This window comes from Chiloscyllium punctatum, chromosome 47 (assembly GCF_047496795.1).
Source record: "Chiloscyllium punctatum isolate Juve2018m chromosome 47, sChiPun1.3, whole genome shotgun sequence".
NCBI lineage: Eukaryota > Metazoa > Chordata > Chondrichthyes > Orectolobiformes > Hemiscylliidae > Chiloscyllium > Chiloscyllium punctatum.
In genome coordinates, this window is record NC_092785.1 from 15,101,023 (window position 1) to 15,128,661 (window position 27,639).

The 27,639-nt window shown below is 47.1% G+C and overlaps 1 pseudogene; it reads right to left on the reverse strand.

Annotated features, from left to right (window-relative positions):
- Positions 1-27,639, reverse strand: part of LOC140468646 (oxysterol-binding protein 1-like) — a 53,159-nt pseudogene that overhangs the window by 21,864 nt on the left and 3,656 nt on the right.

A 27,639-nucleotide genomic window follows, 5' to 3' on the forward strand; every position in this document is an offset into this window, starting at 1 on the left:
CACGATTATTCTGTGAACCTTCCTGACATGGGTAGGGCAAGAAAAATCCAGTGGCAGGCAAGCAGCCACCATCTGATCAAGAGGTGCACGAGATTCAATAGTATGCTCAGTCTACGTGGCTTTCTTACCAATTCAGGAACAGGAGGCCATTCAGCATGGTCTGCTATCCAAAGATACCATCTACCTCAATGCCACTTCCATACTGTATGGTGTTATCATCTCCAGACATGTTCAATTACATAGAACATAGAAAGGTCCAGTACAGAACAGGCCCTTTGGCCCACGATGTTGTGCCGAGACTTAATCCTAATGTAAAATATTGTAACTTAACCTCCTCACTGCTATCCATGTGCATGTCCAGCAGTCGCTTAAATATCCCCAATGACTCTGCTCCTACCACCACAGCTGGCAACACATTCCATGTATTCACAACTCTCTGCGTAAAGAATCTACCTCTGACGTCTCCTTTATACCTTCCCCCTAATATCTTCCAACTATGACTTCTCGTACCAGTCAATCCTGCCCTGGGGAAAAATCTCTCGCCATTGACTCTATTTATTCCTCATTATTTTGTGCACCTCGATCAGGTCTCCTCTCTCCCTCCCTGCTCTCCAGAGAGGAAAGTCCGAGCTGATTCAACCTTACTTCATAAGGCAAGCCCTCCAGTCCAGGCAGCATCCTGGTAAACCTTCTTTGCACCCTCTCCAAAGCCTCTGTATCGTTCCTATAGTCGGGCGACCCAGAACTGGACGCAATATTCCAAGTGTGGTCTCACCGGGGACTTGTCGAGCTGCAGCAAAACCTCGCGGGTCTTAAACTCAATCCCCCTGTTAATGAAAGCCAGAACACCATCTGCTTTCTTAACAACCCTACCCACTTGGGTGGCAACTTTGAGGGATCTATGTACTTGCAAACCCAGATCCCTCTGTTCCTCCACACTGCCGAGAATCCTGTCTTTAATCCTATATCCAGCATTTGAGTTCGACCTTCCAAAATGCATCACTTCGCATTTATCCAGGTTAAACTCCATCTGCCATTTTTCAGCCCAGCTCTGCATCCTGTCTGGGTCGCGCTGCAGCCTGCAGTAGCCCTCTATACTATCGACGACACCTCCAACCTTTGTGTCATCTGCAAATTTACTATCGATTTACATCAAGACAGTGCCCACAACTGGCTGCGGAAGAGAATTCCAAAGATACACCACCGCCTAACGTGGAGGAATTCGCCCCACTCGAGCCATAACTGGCTTGTCCCGTGTCCTGAAGCGATGTCCTTAGTTCAAGACTCCATTATCCAAGGAAAAGTCCTGTTTACCTCTACCCTATCACACCCTGTACGAATTTCACAAATCTCAATGAGATTGCTTAAACACTTGAGAGCACAAGCCTGATTTCCTCAATGTTTCGAAACCAATGCTGTAATCCCAGGGATGAGTCTGCTGACATTCACGGTGCGCGCTCCCTGTGGCAAATATATAAGGGACCAATAAAATGTACAAAGTCCTCTCACTGCGGTCTCACCAAAGCTCTCTTCAACTGCAACACTTTCTAATCTGTATGAGAAGCCCTTTGCTAACATTTTCCTGCTGCCTTGATTTTTGAACCTGATTGCAAGTTTGTTGCAAGTCATAACAAAAGGGACTGGATGTCAACAGCTCGCATCATTTAAGAAATACTCTGCCTGATTCACAATATATTCACCTGCCACGTTAGTGACCGTTCACATACCCTGCCCAAAGTCTGCTTCAGATTTCCTCGCACCTTCCTCAAAACGTAGATTGCCAACTGGTTGTGTCAGATTGGAAAATACTCAAATTAGTCCCAGGATCCAGATCATTTACAGCCAAGGTGAACAGCCAAATGTCCTTGTCGAAGGGGAGGTGAATCCAAAACTAGAGGGCATGGCTTTTAAAGGGAGACAGCCAAGGTAGAGAAAGGACCTGAGGGGCAAGATTTCCCTCACAAAGGGTGGTGTGTGTGTGTGTGTGTGTGTGTGTGTGTGTGTGTGTGTGGAACGTGCTGCCAGAGGAAGTGGTTGGGGCAGGTATTACAGCATTTAAAAGGCATGTGGATGGGTACATACATAGGAAGGGTTTAGAGGGATATGGGCCAAAGATAGGAAAACAAGACTGGTTTAGTTTGGGAAAGCTGGATAGCATGGAGGAGCTTGGTCGAAGGGTCCGTGCCGTCTGACTCTACTTATGTAGATTGTGAAGAACTTGGGCTTTACTATAGCAGTTACTGCCCGTCACCCTGACAATTATATGTTCATTCACACTCTCTCTAGGTTGATAATTCTGCGCTAGTATATAACCTCAAATCCCATGTGCTCTGCTTTTGTTTACTCAACTGATAGAGACCTTACCAATAGCCTTCTGAAAATCCCAACACACTGATTCTCCTTTACCTATCCTTGTAAACCACCAATAAGGTTTGGCCATAGGAATTCCTTTTGGGAAATCTGTGTCGAGTATGTCCAAACCGGTCGTGCCCAGTTAATAGATTCTAACATTTTCTACACTACTGCCATCCAGCCGAACCAGCCTGTAGTTCTGTTCTCCCATCAATCTTAGTCTGTAAAATCTATAATTTTGAAAGACAGCCACCAATCCAACTTCTATCGTGACAACTACCTCAGTCAACACGCTGTCGCTTATTTGGACTTCATTAACCATGAATCCAAACAATTCTGTGTGAATACTAAATTCTTTCAGCTCCTTCTCTTTTTAAAATTAGTTTATGGGATTTGCTGGTAAGGCCAACATCTATTGCCCATTCCCCATTGGCAGAGGAGGACAGTCAGGACTCCTATTGCTGTGGGCCTGGGGTCAGAGAGGCCGTACTGGGCAGCTTCCTTGCCAGGGGAAGTGGTGGAGGCTGGTACAATTGCAACATTTAAAAGGCATCTGGATGGGAATATGAATAGGAAGGGTTTGGAGGGATATGGGCCAGGTGCTGGCAGGTGGGACGAGATTGGATTGGAAGATCTGGTCGGCATGGACGGGTTGGACCAAAGGGTCTGTTTCCGTGCTGTACATCTCTGTGACTCTATAAAGGGCATTAGTGAACCCAGGGTCGATAACAGTTTCTCGGTGGTCATTAAATCCAGACTTTCAATTCAAAATGTTTCCTTTCGAAACTTGAATTCGCCATGGAGTTCCGCAGGGATCAGTTCTGGGTCCTCTGCTGGTTGTAATTTTTATTAATGACTTGGAAGAGGGAGTCGAAGGGTGGGTCAGTAAATTTGCAGACGATACGAAGATTGGTGGAGTTGTGGATAGTGAGGAGGGCTGTTGTCGGCTGCAAAGGGACTTGGATATGATGCAGAGCTGGGCTGAGGAGTGGCAGATGGAGTTCAACCCTGTCAAGTGTGAGGTTATCCATTTTGGAAGGACAAATAAGAATGCGGAATACAGGGTTAACTGTAGGGTTCTTAGTAAGGTGGAGGAACAGAGGGATCTTGGGGTCTATGTACATAGATCTTTGAAAGTTGCCACTCAGGTGGATAGAGCTTGTAAGAAGGCCTATGGTTTATTAGTGTTCATTAGCAGAGGGATTGAATTCAAGAGTCGTGAAGTGATGTTGCTGCTGTACAGGACCTTGGTTAGGCCACATTTGGAGTACTGTATGTAGTTCTGGTCACCTCACTTTAGGAAAGATGTGGAAGCTTTGGAGAGGGTGCAGAGAAGATTTACCAGGATGTTACCTGGAATGGAGAATAGATCGTACGAGGATAGGTTGAGTGTGCTAGGCCTTTTCTCATTGGAACGGCGAAGGAGGAGGGGTGGCTCGATAGAGGTTTATAAGATGATCAGAGGAATAGATAAAGTAGACAGTCAGAAACTTTTTCCCCGGGTAGAACAGAGTGTTACAAGGGGATATAAATTTAAGGTGAAGGGTGGAAGGTATTGGGGGGGGGGGGGGGTGATGTCAGGGGTAGGTTCTTTACCCAGAGTAGTGGGGGTATGGAATGCACTGCCTGTGGGAGTGGCAGAGTCAGAATCATTGGTGACCTTTAAGCGGCAATTGGATAGGTACATGGATACGTACTTAAGCTAGGACAAATGTTCGGCACAACATCGTGGACCGAAGGGCCTGCTCTGTGCTGTATTGTTCTATGTTCTACGGCAGGATTTGAAGCTGCGTTCCCGGTGTTTCTGGTTTAAGATAATACGAGGTCATTGCTTCGCCATTTCCACAAGTCCATAAAGCTTCTCTTTATCTTCCCTGGGAAGACAGGCACCAAGCAAATTGCTGAGTTAGTCCAATATTCCCTGGTTCTCCAATGTCAACTCACCCGCCTCCATGTGTGACACCCAAGATTTATCCCAGCTAACCGTTCCTTTTTGCACTGCGAAGGAAGCTTTTGCAATCTGCTTTTATGGTCCAATTTGGTTTGCATTCATAGTCTACTCAATCTTTTATCAGATTCTGGCTCATTCTGTGCTGGAACCTAAAGTACTCCTAATTCTTCGATTTACCATTTTTTTCTGGCATCTTTCAAGCCAGGACGGTCAAGGTAGCGCTTGGTACACTTGACTTTGTTCGTGCATTGAGTGCACGAGTTGGGAGGTCATGCTTGGGGCTGCACAGGATACTAGTTTGGCCACTTTTGCAATACTGCGTGCAATTCTGGTCTCCTTGCTATCGCAAAGATGCTGTTAAAGTTGAAAAGGTTCAGAAAAGATTTACAATGACGTCGCCAGGTTTGAGCTATCGAGAGAGACTGAATCGGCTAAACATTTTCCCTGCAGTGTTGGAGGAGGAGAGGCTAATTTATACAATTCATTTGGTCATGAGGGGCATAGATGGGGTGAATAGTCAAGTGCAAAACTAGAGGACACAGGCTTAAGTTTGGTTGCGGGGGGGGGAAGAGAAGAGAAGAATATATAAAAAGGGACGGAAGAGGCAACTTTTTCACACACGGGGTAATGCGTGTATGAATGAGCTGCCAGAGGAAGTGGAGGCGGCTGGTACAATGACAACATTTAAATGGCATCGAGATGGGCATACAGATAAGAAGGGTTTAGAGGGATATGGGTCAAATGCTGGTAAATAGGACAAAATTAATTTAGGATATTTGGTTGCATGGGCGAGTTTCATCCAAGTGTCTTTTCCCATGCTGTATAATGACTCTACGCCAATTCCTTTAATTGCAATTCAAGTTTCCTGCTGGATATTCCTACAATGCAGCCAGTGAACTGGTTTCCAGCATTCGTTTGGACAGCAGACTGTCGGCTGCGTGCAAAATTCTGATTCCCTCCCCAAGCCCGCCCTTTTGTAGATCAACTTAAATCCACTTTCGTTAGTTCCAGATAACTTCCTGCCAGCAACAGCCTTGCCTCAGCAACTTGAGCCAACCTCTCTGAATTCTGAATTACATCTGCCTTTAACCTACTGTGATGCAAGGAGGACATCAGCTTTGGTAAGGGTTTGTCAGGATGCTGCCTGGATTCGAGGGTACAAACTACAAGGAGACCAGAAAATCTCCTGTTGTTTTCTCTGGAGCAGCAGAGGCTGAGACTTAGAACAATACAGCGCAGAACAGGCCCTTCGGTCCACCATGGTGCGCCGACCTGTGAACTAATCTAAGCTCAACCCCCTACACTATCCCATCATCATCTATGTGCTTATCCAAGAATTGTTTAAATCTCCCTCATGTGGCTGAGTTGACTACGTTAGCAGGTAGGGCATTCCACGCCCTTACCACTCTGAGTAAAGAACCTGCCTTTGACATCTGTCTTAAATCTATCATCCCCCTCAATTCGTAGCTGTGCCCCCTCGTACAAGCTGAGGTCATCATCCTAGGAAAAAGACTTTCACTGTCTACAATATCTAATCTTCTGATCATCTTTCTTGTATGTCTCTCTCAAATCCCCTCTTAGCCGCCTTCTTTCCAATGAGGACAGACCCAAGTCTCTCAGCCTTTCCTCATAAGACCTTCCCTCCAGACCAGGCAACCTCCTGGGAAAGCTCCTCTGCACCTTTTCCAATGCTTCCATATCCTTCATGTAATGGGGCGACCAGAGCTGTACACAATATTCCAAGTGCAGCCGCACTAGCGTTTTGTATCGTTGCAACTTGACATTACAGCTCCGGAACTCAATCCCTCTACCAATAAAACCCACCATACCGTATGCCTTCTGAACAGTGGTATCAACCTGGGTGGCAACTTTCAGGGATCTATGTACATGGACTCCAAGATCCCTCTGCACATCGACACTACCAAGAATCTTTCCATTGAGCCTGTATATTGCCTTCCTGTTATTCTTCCCAAAGTGCATCACCTCACACTTATCTGCATTGAACTCCATTTGCCACCTCTCAGCCCAATTCTGCAGATTATCCAAGTCCCCCTGCAACCTGTAACATTCTTCCACACTGTTCACTACTCCACCGACTTTAGTGTCATCTGAAAACTTACTAACCCATCCACCTTTGCCTGTGCCCAAGTCATTTATAAAAATGACAAACAGCAGTGCTCCCAAAACAGATCCTTGTGGCACATCACTAGTAACCAAACTCCAGGCTGAATATTTTCCATCAACCACCACTTGCTGCCTTCTTACAGAAAGCCAGTTCCTAATCCAAACTGCTAAATCAACCTCAATCTCATGCCTCGGTATTTTCTCCAACAGCCTACGGTGTGGAACCTTATCAAAGGCTTTACTGAAGTCCATGTACACCACGTCAACTGCCCTACCCTCATCCATGTTTGGTCACCTTCTCAAAAATCCCAGTAAGGTTTGAGAGACATGACCTGCCCTTGACGAAACCATGTGGACTTCCTGCATGCAATAATTTGATTGCAGGAAGATTACAAATCCTATCTCTTGTAATCTTTTCCAAAACTTTTCCCACAACAGACGTAAAGCTCACTGGTCTATAATTCCCTGGGTCATCTCTGCTGCCCTACTTGAACAAGGGAACAACATTTGCAAACCTCCAGACTTCTGGCACTAAACCTGCAGACAATGACGACTCAGATCAAGGTCAAAGGCTCCAATATCTCCTCCCCAGTTTCCCAGAGAATCCTCAGATAAATCCCATCCAGCACGGGGACTTGTCTCCTTTCACGCCTTCTTGAATCGATAACACCTCTTCCTTCCTAACCTCTATCCTTTATCGCCTAATATCCCGTTTCTCATTCTCCTCCACAACATTCTCCTTTTCCTGGGTTAAAAACAGATGACAAATATTTGTTTAGCACCTCTCCGGTCTCCACAGGGTCCACCTTCAACTTCCCACATCTGCGTTTGACTGGCTCTATTCCTCCCCGAGTCATCCTTTTATTCTTCACATACCTGCAGAAAGTTTTAGGGTTCTCCTTAGTTCAACCTGCTGAAGACTGCTCATGTCCTCTCCTTGCTCTTAAACTCTCTCTTTAAATCCTTCCTCGCTAATCTGTAACTTTCCATCTCATCTGAACCATCACGTCTCAACGTCACATAAGCCTCCTTCTTCTGCTGAACAAGAGATGCAATTTCTTTAGTAAACCACGGTTCCCTTCCCTTATCAATTCCTCCCTATCTGACAGGGACATACTTATCAAGGACACGCAATGTCTGTTCCTTAAACCAGCTCCATGTTCCGATTGTCCCCATGCCCTGCATTTTTCTACCCCAACCTACGCATCCTAAGTCTTGCCTAATCACATTATAATTGCTCTTCCCCCATCTATACCTCTTGCCCTGTGGCACATACCTATCCTTTTCCATCACTAAACGTAACTGAATTAAGGTCACTCTCTCCAAAGTGCTCATCTGCCACTAAACCAAACACCTGGCCTGGTTCATTACCAAGCACCAGATCCAGTGTGGCCTCTCCTCTTGTCAGCCCTTCGACATCCTGTGTCAGGAAACCCTCCTGTACACATTGGACAAAAACGGATCCATCCAACGTACTTGAGTTACAGCATTTCCAGTCAATGTTGGGGAAGTTAAAGTCCCCCATAATCACCACCCTGTTCCTTTCACTTCTACACTGAATAGTTTTGCCGATCCTCTCCTCCACCTCCCTGGAACTCTGCTGAGGCCTAGAATAAACTCCAGCAGTGTGACCACTCTTCTCCTGTTTCTAACCTCAGCCTCGACTAATCTCAGTAGATGAGTCCTCATGAAAATTTTTTCAGCCACCATTATACTGTCCTTGGCTAACAAGGCCACACCTCCCCCTCTTTTACCGTCTTCACTGTTCTTATTGAAAGATCTAAACCCTGGAACCTGCAACATTCATTCCTGACCCTGCTCTATCCATGTCTCCAAAATGGCCGCAACATCGAGGTCTATCATTGATGAACGTCTATCAAATTAGGAGATGCAGTGATACGGTTGACAGTCAAAATCCCTCCCGCGACAGTTGAAATGTCGAAATACCAGGGGCCTGTGTTTGAGGTAAGAAAGAGGAAAGTTCAAAGGAGATGTGAGGGGCCAGCTTTGTTTTTAAACAGCTTGGGACATGTCTGGAATGCACTGCCAGGGATGGTGGTGCAGCTAGATACGCTAGTGTGTTTAAGGGACTTACAGATAAACACACGGATATGGAAGGAATGGAGAGAAATGAACCAAGGGCAGGCGAAGGAACTGATCGAATTCGGCATCACATTCAGCACAGTATCTTGGGTCGAGGGGCCTGTTTCTCTGCTGTACTGTTGCGTGTTCTATTGTCAGCTTTTCCAGCCTGCCTCCACACCCCCACCCGTCCTGCCTTCCAGGAATCTGGAATCTCCCTTCCCCGATAAGGGCAATGCATGTCCAAAGCTTCTTTCAACAACTCCCAAAGCACTTCCGAACCAATTAGGTATTGACGTGCTGCAGCAGCCAAACTCACAACCATATCACACACACAGTACAGTGAAAGATAACCAGATCAGCAGCTTTTTTTAAAAAAAAGAACGGTGATGACAGGTATGGGATTAACACACACGGGCCCAAGACAGCAGGGACCCCTCTACTTGTTCTGTTGGATTCTGTAAGGTCATCCCAAGTTTCAAGTTTTGTTGAAAAAAAAGGGACATTTCAAAGAACCCAGAAACCCCTCAAGGCTGATCCTCCCACCGCCTGGCGTGCCGCCCCGCACCCCCACCCCCCCAACCCCACCTCCCCACGCCCCCCCACACCCCCAACCCCACCTCCCAACGCCCCCCCCACCCCACCCCAACCTGACCCAAGGGCTAACCCTGCCACAGCCTGGCGCACTGCCCTGTTGGCTGACCTCCCTCAGCCTGGCGCCCCCATATGGTTGACCTCCCTCACTACTGACACTGTTGTCAAACTGGATGTGCGCCCCAGGTCTCTTGAACAGATGCGGACCCTGTGATCTTGGGTGCAAGAGCGCCACCCACCAAGCCACAGCTGACACTCCTTGTGCTGAGCAATTCCATTACCGTACAATTTGGCAAGACGCGCTTTCAAAGAGTTTAATGTCCAAGGGAGCAGCATGAGTCATGGTGACTCTTACTCCAGTCCTGGGTTAATAAACCACCGGGGAGATAAGAGTGTTCTGACCTCCCCATTGACAAAGGCCTCGATAAATACTTTTTACAATGCAGCTTCTGATACCAAAACAGGGGAGCTGTGTCTCTGGGCCATTTAAAAAAAAAAGTGATACAAGTCTTTAAACGGAAGATAAGAAAGAAAAAAAGACCTCAGCATTCATACTTATTTTTCATATGCATTAATCATCCAGTCTGTGGACATAACTTCAGTTTGCAGATGAAATGAGTCTCTTTAATGTAAACAAGGAGGGAGATAGATAGAGCTAACCTCGCATAATGGCCACACACATGACAATTGCAGTGCAATGCAGAGAAAGCCTATTTTACTACACAGCAAAGAGCAATCTTACACGATGACAGGTCAGGTTTTAAAGCTATTTTGAAAATGATATGCACACAGAGATATACACAAAGTGGCACGGATTACAAAAAGCAGGAAAGCTTTACATTAAAACTTCTCTGAATCACCCGGTGATCGGAAGGGGGAGTGAAACCAGAGGATTGTTGGATTAATTCGCCAAGGGGATGCAGGAGAGGTTTTAGTCAAGGGGGTGACTAAATGGTGGAGGCAGTTCTGTTGTTACACACAAGGTCACCAACAGTTCTCGGTGAGCCCAACATTTCCCGGTTAACTATCCTGCCAAGTCACACTGAACTGTCTAAGGTCGCCAACGAGAATGGAAGGAGACTGAACAGTGACTTATAAAAGAGAATTAGGCACAAAATCAAGATCTGAAGTTGCAGCAGAATGATCGGTTATGGGAAAAAGACATCCTTCTTGCACAGGTTCTACAAGACACCCAGAGCTGCTATTTCTAAGTGGTAAGGATGTGTGCTGGGTCAAAACAGACTCCAAAACCAACAGCAAGCATGACTGCACTTAGTCACAGCTTGCTGCGAACTGTTGCCAAATCACAACAGTGGTTATGCTTCAATTAAGTACAGAATTTCGTGGCCTGAGAAGCACTTGCCCCAGCACAGTGCAAGGTGCTGCATATTAATGCTCCTCATATCTTCCAACTTGCCCTTCGCTACCACCAACAGCCAACCACCTCTGGCACTGCTCCTTGTGTTTGTACAGTTCCATAGTGGGAGAGTTTTCAGTGTCAACGACCGCACTAGCCACGTCAAACTGCATTGCTACTCTGTAAATAATGTATGAGCAAACGATACCGTCAGTGGACACACTATCGCACTACTCATGTTTACACCGCGAATGCGCCTGTAGTTCACCCCTTTCGGGCTTTCATTTGGCAGAAAGGTGAGATGAAAAGCAGAATAATGCAGGTGCTTCTGTGGCCATGGTGGCTCAGCACAATCCCTGGTTGCTAAACAGTAGCAGGCACTCGCTCAGGCAACGAACATGTAAAATACAGTCCAGGACTGGGCTACCATGTGACAAAGCCATGAAATATTTGGTGTCTCATGTCAAAGGTACAAAGACAAACACTTTGTCAAAAACATAGAGCTGAAGGGCAGGCAAACAGCATCGGAAGATGGCTTGGCACAGAGTCCCCTAGATGTGCTGCACAGGAACAGCAGACCCCTTGTGGATGTTTGTCCATTAAACATCACCAGGACTGTTAGCATCTCAAACATTGTTCAGCCACCTCGGTTCCACGATCCTTTAGTATCAAACTTTTACCCATCTGGGGCCCAGGGAGTCTTCAATTTACAAATGTCTGACTTGCAAACACTCATTTCTAAGAGGGGTGTAATTTTCAAGACCCCACACATACAAACATTTCTCGCTCTTACAAACAGCTGCTTTACATTGCCCTCCACTGTGTTCGGACTTGCAAACCACTCCAGAAGGGAAGCCGTTCGCAACCCAGGGACCGCACACATACTAACTGAACTCACACTGACCACGTTTCGAGGGACTCACTCCCCAAAGTCGCTGATGCTTTCACGTAGATAAGTGGTTTCCAACTTCGCACTTGACCGGCCTTGACTCTAACTTTAAGATGATCAAACCACCAGGTCATCTCTTACCCTGGACCACACCCACAGAGGGGGAAAAAAAAGACAGAACTTTTCTCTTTCAATCTCAACAAAATCGTCAAAAGACCATCAAGACTGATTTGACCACAGTTAAAATGGTCTCCAGACAAGGAAATGCTACAAGGAATAACTCAAGGTCCAACAGGACACAGGAGAAAGGGGAGGACTGCTGACGCTGGAGAGTCAGAGTTGAAAAGGGTGATGGAGGAAGAACGCCTCATCTTCCACCTTGGAAACCTTCAAAAACACAGCATCAACATCAATCACCAGGTTCCAAATCTCCCTTCCCCACCTCCCGCTCCCCCTCCCCCTCCCCCGAACCCCACGCCAGATCCAACCCTCCAACTTGGCACCACCCTTTTGACCTGCCCATTTCCTTCCCACCTATCTGCTCTGTGCTCCCCACCGACCTATCACTTGTAACCGCCTCCCCCCCTCCCCTTCGTCCACCGATCGCCTTTCCAGCTAACTGCCTCTCAGCCCCACTCCCCCAATTTATCTCTCAGCCCCCTTTTCACTCCGCATTGCTGATGAAGGGCTCATGCCCAAAACGTTGATTCTCCTGCTCCTCAGACACTGCCTGGCCTGCTCTGCTTTTCCAGCCTCAGATGGAAACTTCCAAGGTAGGGTAGTATTTTCCTGTACTTCCAGATGGTAGTGGTCATGGGCTCGGTAGCTGTGGTCTAAGAAATGTTGCTGAATCTCTGTAGTGCATCTTGTGCATGGTCAACACTGCTGTGACTGAACATCAGTGGTGGAGTGGCTTAGAGTCATAGAGATGTACAGCACGGAAACAGAACCTTTGGTCCAACCCATCCATGCAGACCAGATATCCCAACCCAATCTCATCTCACTTGCCAGCACCTGGCCCATATCCCTCCAAACACTTCCCATTCATATACCCATCCAAATGCCTCTTAAATGTTGTAATTGTACCAGCCTCTGCCACTTCCTCCAATACCTCATTCCATACACGTACCACCCTCTGCGTGAAAGAGTTGCCCCTTAGGTCTCTTTTATATCTTTCCCCTCTCACCCTAAACCTATTCCCTCTGGTTCTGGACTCCCCGACCCCAGGGAAAAGACTTTGCCTATTTATCCTCTCCACACCCCTCATAATTTTGTAAACCTTGATAAGGTTGCCCTCAGCCTCCGACACTCCAGGGAAAACAGCCTCAGCCTGTTCAGCCTCTCCCCATAGCTCAAATCCTCCAACCCTGGCAACATCCTTGTAAAGGGTTTGTCAAAGGGTCAGTTAGACTCAAAACTGCAGGGCCACTTGGCCGAATGGCCAACTCCCACTGGTTGTCCACATGAATGCACTCAAAACAAAGGATGATGATAATGTTCTGGGGTTACAAATTCAAATCCCACCATCGCAATTGGCTGAATTTAATGTAATCATAGAGGCACAGTCAAAAACCGCACAGAAACAGACCCTTTGGTCTAACTCGTCCATGCTGACCAGATTTCCTCACGTGCAATATTCCAAAAATGGCCTCACCAATGTCCTGTACAACTGCAACATGACCTCCCAATTCCTATACTCAATACTCTGACCAGTTAAGGAAAACTAGCAAACGCCTTAACTGTCCTATCTACCTGCAACTCTACTTTCAAGGAACTATGAACCTGCAGTCCAAACTCTCAATTCAGCAACACTCCCCAGTACCGTACCATTAAGTGTATAAGTTCTACTTTGATTTGTTTTACCAAGATGCAGCACCTCTCATGTATGTCGACTAAACTCCATCTGCCACTCCTCAGCCCACTGGCCCATCTGATCAAGAGCCCATTGTAACCTGAGATAACCTTCTTCGCTGTCCACTACACCTACAATTTTGATGTCATCTGTAAACCTATTAACTATACCTCCTGTACTCACAACCAAATCATTTATATAAAATGACAAAATGTCGTGGATCCAGCACTGACCCTTAGGGCACACTGCTGGTCACAGGCCTCCAGTCTCAAAAGCAACCCTCCACCACCTCTCTCTGCCTTCTACCTTCGAGCCAGTTCTGTATCCAAATGGCTGAAGGTTGGAGATGGGAGGTTGGTTAACATGGTTTAAGAAGGATGCTAAGGCCAAACCAGGAACTGGAGACCAGTGAGCCTGATGTCAGTGGTGGGGCAAGTTGCTCGAGGGAATCCTGAGGGGCAGGACTCCCATGTATTTGGAAAGGCAAGGACTGATGAAGGATAGTCAATATGGCTTTGTGCGTGGGAAATCATGTCTCACAAACTTGATTGGGTTTTTTGAAGTAACAAAGAGGATTGATGAGGGCAGAACGGTGGACGTGATCTCTATGGACTTCAGTAAAGCAGTCCCATGGTAGGCTGATTACCACGGTTAGATCTCACAGAATACAGGGAGAACTACCCATCTGGATACAGAACTGGCTGAAAGGTAGAAGACAGAGGGTGGTGGTGGAGGGTTGTTTTTCAGACTGGAGGTCTGTGACCAGTGGACTGCCACAAGGATCAGTGCTGGGTCCACTAGTTTTCATCATTTACATAAATGATTTGGATGTGAGTATAAGAGGCATAGTTAGTAAGTTTGCAGATGACACTCAAATTGAAGGTGTAGTGGACAGCAAAGATTACAACAGGATCTTGATCGGTTGGGCCAATTGGCTGAGAAATGGCAGATGGAGTTTAATTTAGAAAAATGTGAGGTGTTGCATTTTGGGAAAGCAAATCTTAGCAGGACTTATACACTTAATGGTAAGGTATGAGGGAGTGTTGCTGAACAAAGAGACCTTGGAGTGCAGGTTCATAGCTCCTTGAAAGTGGAGCTGCAGGTCGATAGGATAGTGAAGGCGGTGTTTGGTATGCTTTCCTTTTTGGTCAGAGTATTGAGTACAGGGGTTGGGAGGTCATATTGCGACTGTACAGGACATTGGTTAGGCCACTGTTGGAATATTGCGTTTTGGTCTCCTGCCTATTGGAAAGACGTTGTGAAACTTGAAAGGGTTCAGAAAAGATTTACAAGAATGTTACCAGGGTTGGAGGATTTGAGCTACAGGGAGAGGTTGAGTAGACTGGGGTTGTTTTCACTGGAGCGTCAAAGGCTGAGGGGTGACCTTATAGAGGTTTATAAAATCATGAGGGACATGGATAGGATTAATAGACAAAGTCTTTTCCCTGGGGTGGGGAAGAGCAGAGCTAGATAGCATAGGTTTAGGGTAAGAGGGGAAAAATATAAAACAGACATAAGGGGCAACATTTTCCCACTCAGAAGGTGGTACGTGTATGGAATGAGCTGACAGTGGAATTGGGGGAGGCTGGTACAATCACAACATTTAAAAGGCATGTGGATGGGTTTATGAATCGGAAGGGATTGGAGGGATATGGGCCAGGTGCTGGCAGGTGGGACTGAAATGGGTTGAGATATCTTGTCGGCATGGGCAAGTTGGGCCGAAGGGTCTGTTTCCGTGCTGTACATCTCTATGACTCTGTGACTCAATCTAGTTCTCCCTGTATTCCATGTGATCTAAGCTTGCAAACCAGTCTCCAATGGGGAACCTTGTTGAAGGCCTTACTCAAGTACATACAGATCAAACACACCGTTCTGCCCTCATCAATCCTCCATTACTTTTTCAAAAACTCAATCGAGACCATGAAACGAATTTTGATTGTTGTAAAAACCTAGCTGATTCGTTCACGCTCTTTCAGGAAGGAATCCTGCAATCATTGTGTGGTCAAACTTTGCCCATCGTAAAGCTTTTCCCTGAATGAATTTACATTGGTCCCTATGCTGCTCAGCTCCCCCAAAAGAACATCGGCGTCAAAATGTATCAAGTATTTAAAACACCTTCCTCGGATCACACCCCAAACTCCTTTCCCCCGAGAAAGGAGTACCAGAACATTTGGATGTTTCCAGGTTTTTCTATGCAGCTCTGGCCCTACCCACAGCAATATGGAGCTAGAGGGGGATGGGACGGGGAAACAGAATGAAGTGCTAACATCACTAGACGACTAATCAATAACTCCATTCAAACATTTTGGAGATAGTGATTCAAATCCCACCCCGTCAGGTGAAGGGCAATTCAACAGAAGTCCAGAATCAAAGATTAACTTCGGGAAAACCATGTAACCAGTGTCTATTGTTGTAAAGCCTACTTAACGTTTGTTGAGAAAGGAAAGCTGCTATCCTTCTCTGGTGTCACCTATCACACCAAGGTGACTGACTCAATACTGCATTCTGGGCAGGAGGGATGGGCAAGGCTGACCTACAAAGTAACTCCTACACGCCCGGAATAAATAAAATCAATGAAACAAAAAATGCTGTCTCTTAACTGGTCTGTGAAATGGCCTTTAAAGCCACAGGGTTCGAGGCAATTAGGGACGTGAAACAAAGGCTGGCTTCATCATCCACACCCAGTGAAAGAATAGAAAGAATGTCAAAAACCAACGTATAAACTTGCCGCTTGATGGGAACTTGCACTGGCAACTTGGCTGCCCGATTCCCAAGACTACGACACTGAATGCTTCATTTCAGTTGCCGCACAGCCCTGTAAGAATGGCCAGCGTTGTGTAAAGTGGTCTAAAAATGTGCCCTTTTTCTCTTTATTGCGCGGAATACAAATATTATAACGAAATGGTCGGGTGTTTGCACAACAGGGTTTGATGCAATTCTCAAAAACTCCCTTGGCTTTAAACTAGCAATGATGGGGTAGCTAAGGTGGAAAGGATGATTAAACAGGAAAGGCAAAGATACAGAGAAAGATATTGACAATACTCTGGGTGGAGTATAAAGATGCAGAAGTTATGTTCCTTTCTAAGAAACCCCGCTGTGAGCAGAACTGGCCAGCAAACCTCAAAAGGATATAGCAGCCCGGGAGGGAATACAATGTGGGCTTACAAGAATGACACCTGCACTTCAGTGGTTACGTTCTGAGGAGAGATTATCCAAATTAGGGCCTGCAACCTCCAGCAATTTAGCAGATCAAGGGGTGATCTGATTGACCTCTTCAGAAAAAGACAGGGTAGATAAAGATAGTTTCCACTGGTGGAGGTTGTGGACAAGGGAGCAGGGTCTCAGAACTGGTCCCAGAATGGTCAGGAGACAACACAGAAACAGACCCTTCGATCCAACTTGGCCATGCCAAAAAGCTATCCTGTATAAATCTAATCCCATTCATCAACTTCTGGCTCATATTCCTCTCAACACTTCCTATTCATATACCCATCCAGATGCTTCTTAAATGCTCTAGTTGTACCAGCCTCCACCACTTCCTCTGGCAGCACATTCCACATCGACTTTACCTTCTGTGCGAAAAGGTCGCCCCTTCGGTCCCTTTTATATCATGCCCCTCTCACCCTGAACCTCTGCTCCAGAGTTCCACAATGGCCAGTGGAAACCCTGCCTCGGACACTCCAGGGAAAAAGGCACAGCCTATTCTGCTTCTCCCTATAGCTCATGCACTCCAACCCAGGTAACATCCTTGTAAATTATTTCTCAACTCTTTCAAGTTTTGCAACAAACTTCCTATAACAGGGAGACCAAAACTGAATGCAGTAATCCAAAGGTGGCCTAACAGGATAGGACTTTATTCCTTGGAATGTAGGACAATGAGATGATCATACTGACATGCATAAGATCATGAGAGGCATAGATAGGATGAATGCATATTCTCCCAGGGATGAGGAACTGAAAATGAGAGGGCAGAGGCTTAAAGTGAGAGTGGGAAAGGTTTAAGGAGGACCTGAGGGATAACTTCTTCACACAGAGTGGCTGCTAGAGAAAATGGTTGAGGCACGGAGTTAGCACTGTTGCCTAGAAGCTATCTCTGAGCTTCCTCGCTGGAAGAATGAGCCAGATGAAGGAGTACTCAAAGTACATTACCTCACACTTATCAGGATTAAATTCTACCTGGCCTTGAATTGCCCTCATGTCCAACCTTCTGCAACGTAACACCTTCCTTCTCACTGTCAACCACCCAGCCAATCTCTGTCATCCATAAGTTTACATCCACACACACACACACACCCCTGTCCCTCCAACTCAACAGTTCCATAGAACATAGAACGTTACAGCGCAGTACAGGCCCTTTGGCCTTCACTGTTGGGCCGACCTGTGAAATTAATCTGATGCCCATCTAACCGACACCATTCCGTCATTATCTATATGTATGTCCAATGCCCATTTAAATGCCCTTAACATCCACAAGTCTACTACTGTTGCATGCAGGCCGTTCTATGCCTCTACTACTGAGTAATGAATCTGTCCTAAATCTATCACTATCTAGAGTTCCATCTCGATCATTTGTGAATATCACAAACAGTAATGGACCAGGCACTGCTCCCTGTGATACACTAGGCTCCAGTCGGTGTCACTCTACATCGCAAACCAGCCAATGAGAAACAAACGCAAAGTACAAAAGGAGCCCAATATATTGGTGATGGATGCCATACCAACCACACAATAGCAGCGATGACACATCAACAAAACACACTGCATTAAATCATCAAGCTAATACTTCACTGTTGCTGGGTTCAAGTCATAGAACTCTCCCCACTAACAGCATTGTGGATGCACTCACACCCTAATCTCGAGGACCTTGTGTAACCCTATCTCTGTCACATTTCCCAGCGTAGACAGCCTTCCCCATCTCTGAAACTACTACAGTCCTGACAGCACTTGCCATTACCAGTTCCTCCGCCACCTCCAACCTTCCAATCACAGTCTGGAGGCAGGCCATTTTGTCCATTGGGTCCACATGGACCCTCTGAACAGCATCCCACCCAGACCCACCGCTTCCCCCCCGTTGCCAACCCTATTCCTGTAACTCTGCATTTCCATTGGCTAATCAGACTGGCCTGCACATCCCTGGTCACTATGGGACAATGTAGCATGGCCTATCCACCCTAACCTGCACATCTTTGGATTGTGGAAGGAAACAGGAGCACTCGGAGGAAACCCACGTAGGCATGGGGACAATGTGCAAACTGCGCACAGAGTTGCCTGGGCCTTGGTGCTGCGAGGCAGCACTGATAACCACTGAGCTTCTGTGCTGCCGTTCTGCTCAATCTTGACTACACTGAGAATCCCTGCAAAAGTCATTCTATTGTCGGTAGTTGCACTTTTAGCTGCCAAGTTCCACTCGAAAGGCTCTTTGCTTTTTGACACTTCTCCTCTTACAGATGTGCCTTGCAAACCACCTCATCGACCGAGTTTATCTTTTGAAAGCACATTTGGGTGACTTGCTTCTGTCAGTGCAAACACACTCAAGTCGACAGCAAATATTAACAGAATCCTTCCTGGAGAGCAGCCAGAGCGAGTTCTTCCTGGACAGCAGCCAGAGGTACCACGTTGAATATTGACTGAGCAGAGGGTGCAAAGGTCCCAGACACGATTCGAGGGCGAACTGCGTTAAATCGAGGTCAGGCTGCACAGAACTGGCATGTATTCAGAGTAAAGTTGGTAAGGGGTCATCTGTTCAAGGTAATTGAAAGAAGTGACAGTTTCCAATATCAACCCCATTTCCTCTTGTGGGCTGGGGGGAGGGAACACAGAACAAGGTTTCAGAAGTTTAACCCGAGGGCTGACGCTTTAAAAGGGTCACGTCAGGAAACACCTTTTGACATGAAAGGTCACAGACATCTGGGAGGGATAGGGACCCCATTGCCCTACCCAATGACTATTCTGGGGTTCCATCGGAGAGTTTAAGGCAAGAGGGATTGTTGATAACCTCTGTTTTAATTCAGTCTTCTGAAATGAGAGAGGAGGCTCCAATTGAAGTGAGCTGCCCCACTCTGATGGAGCACTTTTTTGTCGGACTGTCGACTGATGTAACGAGGTGTAAGGGTGCTGGTGCTCAGTCAGATCTTTCTTCCAAACCTGAAGCCTCTTCCCAGGACAAGAGGCCACAGGGTAGTGATGGTGGGGTGCAAGGAGGAGGAGGAAGAGGAGGAGGAGGAAGAGGAGGAGGAAGAGGAGGAGGAGGAGGAGGAAGAGGAGGAGGAGGAGGAGAGAAAAAGGCAGGTTGAAAAGCAACCTGGGGCCAGGGCAAAGAGCAGACTGCCTTGCCAGACAGTGAAGAATACAGATGGAAGATCTGACTACAGGCCTAATCATCAGGCTCCACAGCCAAGTCTCCTTCACAGCAGAGTCAAGGACACGCCAGTGACTCTGTTCAATGAAATGGAGTGTTCCTGTACACAATGTGACTGCACTTGCCAGTTCAATGCTGGCACAAGACACGCCACATTTTTGATTAAAGAAATTCATTCACAGGACAAGGGTGCCACAGGGCAAGGCCAACAGATACTGTGGTTCTGGAGTCACACGCTTGGTGAGACCAGATGAGGATGGCAGTTTCCTTCCCCAAACAACATTGGCGAACCAGAGAGGGCTTTTCCAAAAATAGACTCTTAATGCCAATTTTTAAAAAAATTACCCACCATCTCTCAAGGTATGATTCGAACCTGGGTCTGGATTAAGAGTCTAGCGATAATTTCACTAGGCCATTGCCTCCCACTTTGGACGATGCTGTATCTAATTAATTTAAAACCAAATTCCACAAGGAGATGTAAAGCTTGATCAACATTCTCCTTCCGAGTCTCCACACAGACACTTTCGTGAAGGAATTCCAGATTTTACAGGGCTCTGCAGGGCTTTGGAAAGAGCACATTTCAAATACCATATGCAGCCTTTAATCCTTACTTAAGCAAGCATGGAAATAAACTGGGGGCAGATAGATCACTCGATTAAAACCAGAAATGAGCAGGAAGTCTAATAAGCAGGAAGTCTAATGAGCAAAGAATGGACAGACTGGCTATGTTTCCAAGAGCATTCAAAAGAACCGAGCCACTTCCAGAGTTTGAGGCATTGAGGGTCAGCAAGCAAAGTCTATAACATGGTCTGGACAAGATTCGCATGGAGATTCCAGTGGTGGCTGAGACCAATAAGGGGACAGGCATGACTGGAATGTTGCTCTGTCAGAGGCTTGTGCAACTTCATAACAGCCGAATCAGTCTCTGAATATCTTTCAAATGGAGGTGGACACATTCCAGTCAGGCAGGGAGAAATCACAGGTTTTGGGGAACAGACAGCAATGGGGAACATGAGGAACCCAAAACATACCAGCAACAGCCTTATCAAATGGCCGAGGAGTACAGAGGCTCAATCAGTCGCCTTCTACTCTTTAAAAGGTTCACACGTTCAGCTTGGGACAGCTGAAGGAGGAGTCCGAGGGGGAGCTCAGAAACTGCCTTACATATTTTGTGCACGCTCAAGCATGTGAGACACTTAAATCGGACAGGGTGGGGACGGGAAAGCAAGACGTGATGTCAGCTGCAACGTGGACAGATTTGGGTCAACTCGGGTTTGAGGATACGGGAGGGTTGGGATCTGTAAAGGGATCTGGGTGCAAAGACGTGCTCCCTCAACCAGCTGACTGGCAAAGCACTTGCGGACTGAACAGAGTGGCAAACATTTCCACCATAAGCCAATGGTGGCACTTCGGGACACCCCTCAAGAACTCAAGAGGGCACGACAGAAATTCAATTTAAAAGTCCAGTTGAAGACCATGTAAGACCCACTGCAAGTGAAAGGTTCAGGTCAAGGGGGAGGATTGTGAACAAAGGATGCAGCGCAAATACAATCGGGCTCACAGCATGTTAGAAGTAAAGCAGCAAGCCGAGTGACTGACCAAACTGAAGTTCTGACAGAGCAGGCACTCCTTTTAATTGAATCATGGGAATTGCGAGTTTGCCAGCATTTATTGCCCACTCCCAAGCCCCCAAGGCAACAGTCACTGCTTCAAGTCTGGACAGCAGATTTCCCACCCAAAACAGGGCATCAGTGAACCTGAAGGCTTTCGGACAATAATCAGCACTTGGTCCTCTCTGGGGAAAGGCTTTTTATTCCGATTCTCAACATCGAGTTCAAAGTTTCACCCCAGACAAGGTCTTATTTCTGGGGTCGGGGAGTCCAGAACTAGAGGGCATGGGTTTAGGGTGAAAGGGGAAGATATAAAAGAGACCTAAGGGGCAAGTTTTTCACGCAAAGGGTGGCACCTGTAAGGAATGAGCTACCAGAGGAAGTGGTGGATGCTGGCACAATTGCAACATTTAAAAGGTATCTGGATGGGGATGCGAACAGGAAGGGTTTGGAGGGATATGGGCCAAGCGCTGGCAAATGGGACGAAATTAGGTTAGGATATCTGGTCAGCATGAACAGGTTGGACCGCACCGCCTGTGTTCGTTATGTACATCTCTATGACTCTATTACGATCCAGACAGACTCGAACGCCTGTCTACTGAAAATTAACCTAAGTTGCTGGAATGATAGTCAGTGACATTACCACAATGTAATCACCTCCCTTTGTGGGGAAGTGCCAACTTCCAGGGCATCAATACAAGGTCAACGCTTACTCATCCAACTGGATATTGAGGAACAAATGCTTCACCCAGAGAGTGGGAAGAATGTGGAACTCTGCATCGGGACAAAAGACAGGCAACTGAGTTTAACGACAACAAACATTCGACAAATGAAAGACAAGTATGGGCCAGAGGACCAGCTACAGCACTTCCAACTTGGGGAGATCTGCTTTCATTGGGGAAAGAAAACCCAGCAAACACCATGCAAAGCTCTGAATAATTCAGGTTTACAAACAATACTGGATCACACTGGGTCACCAGTCACAGCACTTTCACTAGCAACGCCCGAGCCCAGAAGAGCTCAAGATGGTAGGGCTGGAATCTAAATTATGCAGGAGGGTGGAATCTGATCGATGCAACAGACACCATCCAGTTTCTGAGGCCAGCTGCTAGTCTCTCCACTCAAGTGGCTATAGGGAGAGCTCGCACTGTCAGCCGAGTGACTGACACACACACACACACACACACACACACACACACACACACACACACACACACACACAGTTTCAAACACAGGAAAGGGTCCACAGGGGGGAAAAAAGCAGGCCCACAGTTTGCAAGATACAACGTGGCCCAGGAAAGCAGATACATGCCATTGGGAATTCAAGGTACAATCATTCGGTCCAATTAAAAGGAGCGGTCAATACCAGCCTGATGGTCTTATCAATGCAACAGCCACATCTGGTGTGCTTGAGATTATTCAGAGCACAATGCACACAGCTGCCCAGAATGTTTCAATGGAATGACACAGCACCACAACTTGGGGAAGCCATTCAAGAGACAGCCAAATGCAGCGTGACCCAGAATTTCCTGCAGTCTAGTCACAGGCCCCTGGGCAGGACTGAGGGAGCGCCGCACTGTCGGTGGGGGAGACGGTGCTTGGAGTGGAGGGTCAGGGCCAAGGGAGCACTGCACAAGTGGGATGGGGGTCAGGGCCGACTGAGCGCCAGCACTGTCCTGAGCTCAGGGCTGAGGGAGGTGGAGTCTTTTGGACAACGAAAACCCAGTCTGTCTGTTTCCTGAGAGAGGATTCCAAGACAAGTGTTGTGTCTTGAGCCTGATCTCTATCCTTCTACTCAAGGTGGATAATAAACCAGCACCCCTCAAGACAGACATGTGTGGGGGTTCAACGTGCACAATTTCAGAGTTACTTCCCCAATATTCCAACAGCTGGTGCAGCTCAAACAACAACATCTCTTTGGTCATCTAATGCTTTCGGGAAGTCATGAAGGAGCCTCTTTTAGCTGTGTCCTTGGCTGTGCTCACGTGTACGCTGCTGACTGTCTGCCAGGGTAAGCATTGAAATTTCACCCAGGTACTGGGCACAGCATTCACAACCACTGCAGCAACTTCATGAGCCTATTTTTTAAAAAAACGAAAGTGCCCATGTCTGAGGGCTCCTGGGGCACAGGATTGCGTCCAGCAGGAAATGGACTAAGTGAATTAAGGCTGTCCGATTCTGTTGTGCAATGGGGACAGACAGACAGACTCGATTATCTAAGTGGCCCATTTACCCTGAAGAGGTTGCAGCCAAGTATCTATGATGTAGAAACAGGCTGCCCAATTTACATTCCTCAAACCCCCTTCTCCCTTGAATGTCTATCTGACTTCCAACTAGCAAACTACTCCATGTGAATAACGACACCAGCTCTGCCAACAGTCACTCAGTGGTTTATAATACCCACGGCCCCAAACTTTTCTCGGCTTGCCTGCCAGTTGCAAACACAATCTCTCCATCTACCCCAAAGTTGTACCCTCAGGTCACCCCCTCAGCCTTTCCTTCCTGGCAGGAGAGAACTGCAGCCTGTCTGGCCATTCCTGAAACATTTTTAGAATTTAGAATTCGATTAGATTCCCTACAGTGTGGAAACAGGCCCTTCGGCCCAACCAGTCCATACCGACCCTCCGAAGAGTAACCCACCCAGACCTCTTTTCCCTCTGACTAATGCACCAACCACTATGGGGAATTTAGCATGGCCAATTCACCTGATCTGCACATCTTTGGACTGTGGGAGGAAACCGGAGCACCTGGAGGAAACCCACGCAGACACGGGGGAGAATGTCTGTGTGGAGTTTGCACAGTCACCCGAGGCTGGAATCGAACCTGGGACCCCTGTGCTGTGAGGCAGTAGTGCTAACCACTGAGCCACCGTGCCACGCTTTTTAGAATCCCTACAGTGTGGAAACAGGCCCTTCAGCCCAACTAGTCCACACCGACCCTCTGAAGAGTATCCCACCCAGACCCATTCCGCATTACTCCACATTTAGCCCTGACTAATGCACCTAACCTACACATCTCTGAACTTTATGGGCAAAATAGCATGGCAATTCATTTTTGGATTGTGGGAGGAAACCAGGGCATCCAGAGGAAACCCACGCAGACACGGGGAGAATGTGCAAACTCCGCACAGTCACCCGAGGCTGGAATCAAACCCGGGGTCCCTGGTGCTGTAAGGCAGAGTGCTAACCACTGAGCCATTGCGCCTCTGAGGCTGCGATCATCCACGTGAATTTTCTTTCTTTTTGTATATTCTCCCTCGTCTCCCCTATCCTTTTGCATGATGTGGAAACAAGAACTGTGCTGAGTGACCTTTAGATTACACAGAAACCAGAACGGACCATGGCAGTTCTCAGTGCATGGTTCCCATCCCCACGTTGCATTATCTCCCAGAGTGATGTAGAGACTGGAACTGCGCACAGGAGCTCCCAGGGAGGCCTTGACAAGTTCAGCGTCACTTCCTTGCTCATAGTTCTACTCATCTAGAAATGACCTCCAGTGCTTTCATTTTCATAACAGCTGTGTTATCCCAAATTACAATCATTAGCAATCTGCATCTCGCTGAGACACAAATAGAAACCCTTCAATCTTTACTTCCACTCCCATTCAAACTGATTGCCCAAACAGATTCGGCTTCAAAAAATATCTCACCCCCATCACAACATACTCCTGCCTGGCCAATTGCGACATCAAGACTCCTCGTTCATTTCAAAACACGGTCCCCAGTGCAAGACCATTTCAGGTAGGCAGACAATCCAATAGCTGACTGAATTGTTGAGCTGTACTAATTGCTGCCGAGCAGAACATTGATACTGCTGCAGGAAGCAGTGACTCAGACCCAGGAAACCTCCAGGTAATTCTGACCCTGCACTGAGCCATGCCAGCAGCAGCAACAGGCCCCTCTCTGTCTCCTCACCTCTCTCTCCGTCTTCACTGAGAGTCAGAGAGGTACAGCACGGAAACAGACCTTTCCGTCCAACTCATCCATGCCAACCAGATATCCCAACATAATCTCGTCCCACCTGCCAGCACCCGGCCCATATCTCTCCAAACCCTTCCTATTCATATACCCATCCAAATGCCTCTTCAATGTCGCAATTGTACCAGCCTCCACCACTTCCTTTGGCAGCTCATTCCGTACACGTACCACCCTGTGTGAAAAAGTTGCCCCTTAGGTCTCTTTCATATCTTTTCCCCTCTCACCCTAAACCTATGCCCAATCGTTCTGGACTCCCTGACCCCAGGGAAAAGACTTTGTCAATTTATCCTATCCATGCCCCTTATGATTTTGTAAACTTCTATAAGGTCACCCCTCAGTCTCTGAAACTCCAGGGAAAACAGCACTAGCCTATTCAATCTCTCCCTGTAGCTCAAACTCTCCAAGCCTGGCAACATCCTTGTACATCTTTTCTGAACCCTTTCAAGTTTCACAACATCTTTCCAATCCTTGCCCCCTCCATTAAGCACATACCCACTCTAATCCCATTGCCTTGAGCACAATACTGCCTCAGGTAAACACAGAGATATTTAAAAGTAGTTCAAGTTCGGAGGAGGAGTCAAAGGACCCAAAACATGAACGCTGTTTTCTCACTCCACAGATACTGCTGAGTTTCTATTTTTGCACTTAGATATTGTGATGGTCCCAAACGACCCTTACAAACAATGAGTTCCAGGTCCTCACCATCCACTGGGTTCAAACAAAACCTTCCTCAAACCAAATCTAATCTTACTGCTGTTTATCTGAAACCCATGCCCATTGGTCATCAACTCCTCGACTAAAGGGACAGGTTTCTTCCTAAAGATTAACTCGGTATGTCTAAGTACCGCGCCCTCTTTGTCTGCGCAAAGGAAAACAATCGCAACTCATCTAGTCTCTATTCAGCACCAAAATGCTCAGGCTGTGGTCAATCTCCTCTTCATTGACACAATCCATCTCATTCTCTTCTCCCACCCCACTCTCCCCAATTCTCCTCTCCACAGCATTGATCACTCTTCCCGCCCCCACCACACCTGTCACCGCCCCCGTCCCTTTTCACACTCTCCTCTCTCCTTTCCTGCAGAGACTGTGCAGCACCCCCCCCCACCCCGAGTACCTGCTGTATCTGAGTAGGAAGTGGCGGATGGAAGTGGCGCATTTGTTTTAATGCAAGTCGGATAGTAGCTAAGGCAGATGAACTTCGGGCTTGGATTAATTCCTGGGAGTATGACGTCATGGCTATCACTGAGACTTGGTTAAGGGAAGGGCATGATTGGCAAACATGTCCCAGGATATCGATGCTTCAAACGGGATAGTGAGGGAGGTAAAAGGGGTGGAGGAGTTGCATTCACTTAGAGGTCGCTACTGATGAGGTTACCTGGTCAGGTAATGAAACGTCTGGATATCAAACCTACAGCTCAGCGAGCAAACCTACACCCTAAACCTCAACCTGAACTACAAACCTTGCAGCTGCACTACTGGTCAGAGAGGATATCACAGCTGTGCTGAAGGAAGGCACGATGGAGGACTCGAGCAGTGAGGCAATATGGGCAGAGGTCAGACGTAGGAAAGGTGTGGTAACAATGTTGGGGCTGTACTACAGGCCTCCCAACAGCAAACGTGAGATCGAAGTACAAATATATAGAGAGATCATGGAAAGATGCCAGAGCAACAAGGTGGTGGTGAAAGGAGATTTTAATTTTCTCAAGACTGACTGGGATTCACTTAGCGTTAGAGGATTGGATGGAGCAGAATTTGTAGGGAGCATCCAGGAGGGTTTTCTGGAGTAGTACGCAAGAACTCCAACTCATGAAGGGGCCATACTGGACCTGGTGTTAGGAACTGAGGCCGGCCAGGTGGTTGAAGCTTCAGTGGGGGATTACTTTGGGAATAGTGATCACAATTCCATAAGTTTTAGGATACTCATGGAGAAAGACGAGAGTGGTCCTAAAGGAAGAGTGCTAAACTGGCAGAAGGCCAACTATACCAAAATTCAGCAGCAGCTGGGGAATATAGACTGGGGGGCAGCTGTTTGAAGGGCAATTCACATTCGATATGTGGGAGGCTTTTAAAGTGAGGCTGATTAGAGTTCAGAAATATATGTTCCTGTGAAAATGAGGGATAGAAATGTCAAGACGAGAGAACCATGGATGACAGGTGAAATTCTGAGACTAGCTAACAGGAAAAAGGACACGTACATAAGGTCTAAGCAACTGAAGTCAGACGAAGCTTTGGAAGAATATCGGGAACATAGGACCAATCTGAAATGAGAAATTAAGAGGGCTAAAAGAGGTCATTGACATATCCTTAGCGAGCAGGGTTAAGGAAAACTCCAAAGCCTTTTATTCATACATAAGGAGCAATAGGGTAATGAGGGAAAGGCTTGACCCACTCAGGGACAAAGGAGGAAACATATGCATGGAGTCAGAGAAAATGGGTGAGATTCTTAATGAGTACTTTGCATCGGTATTCACCAAGGAGGGGGACATGGCGGATG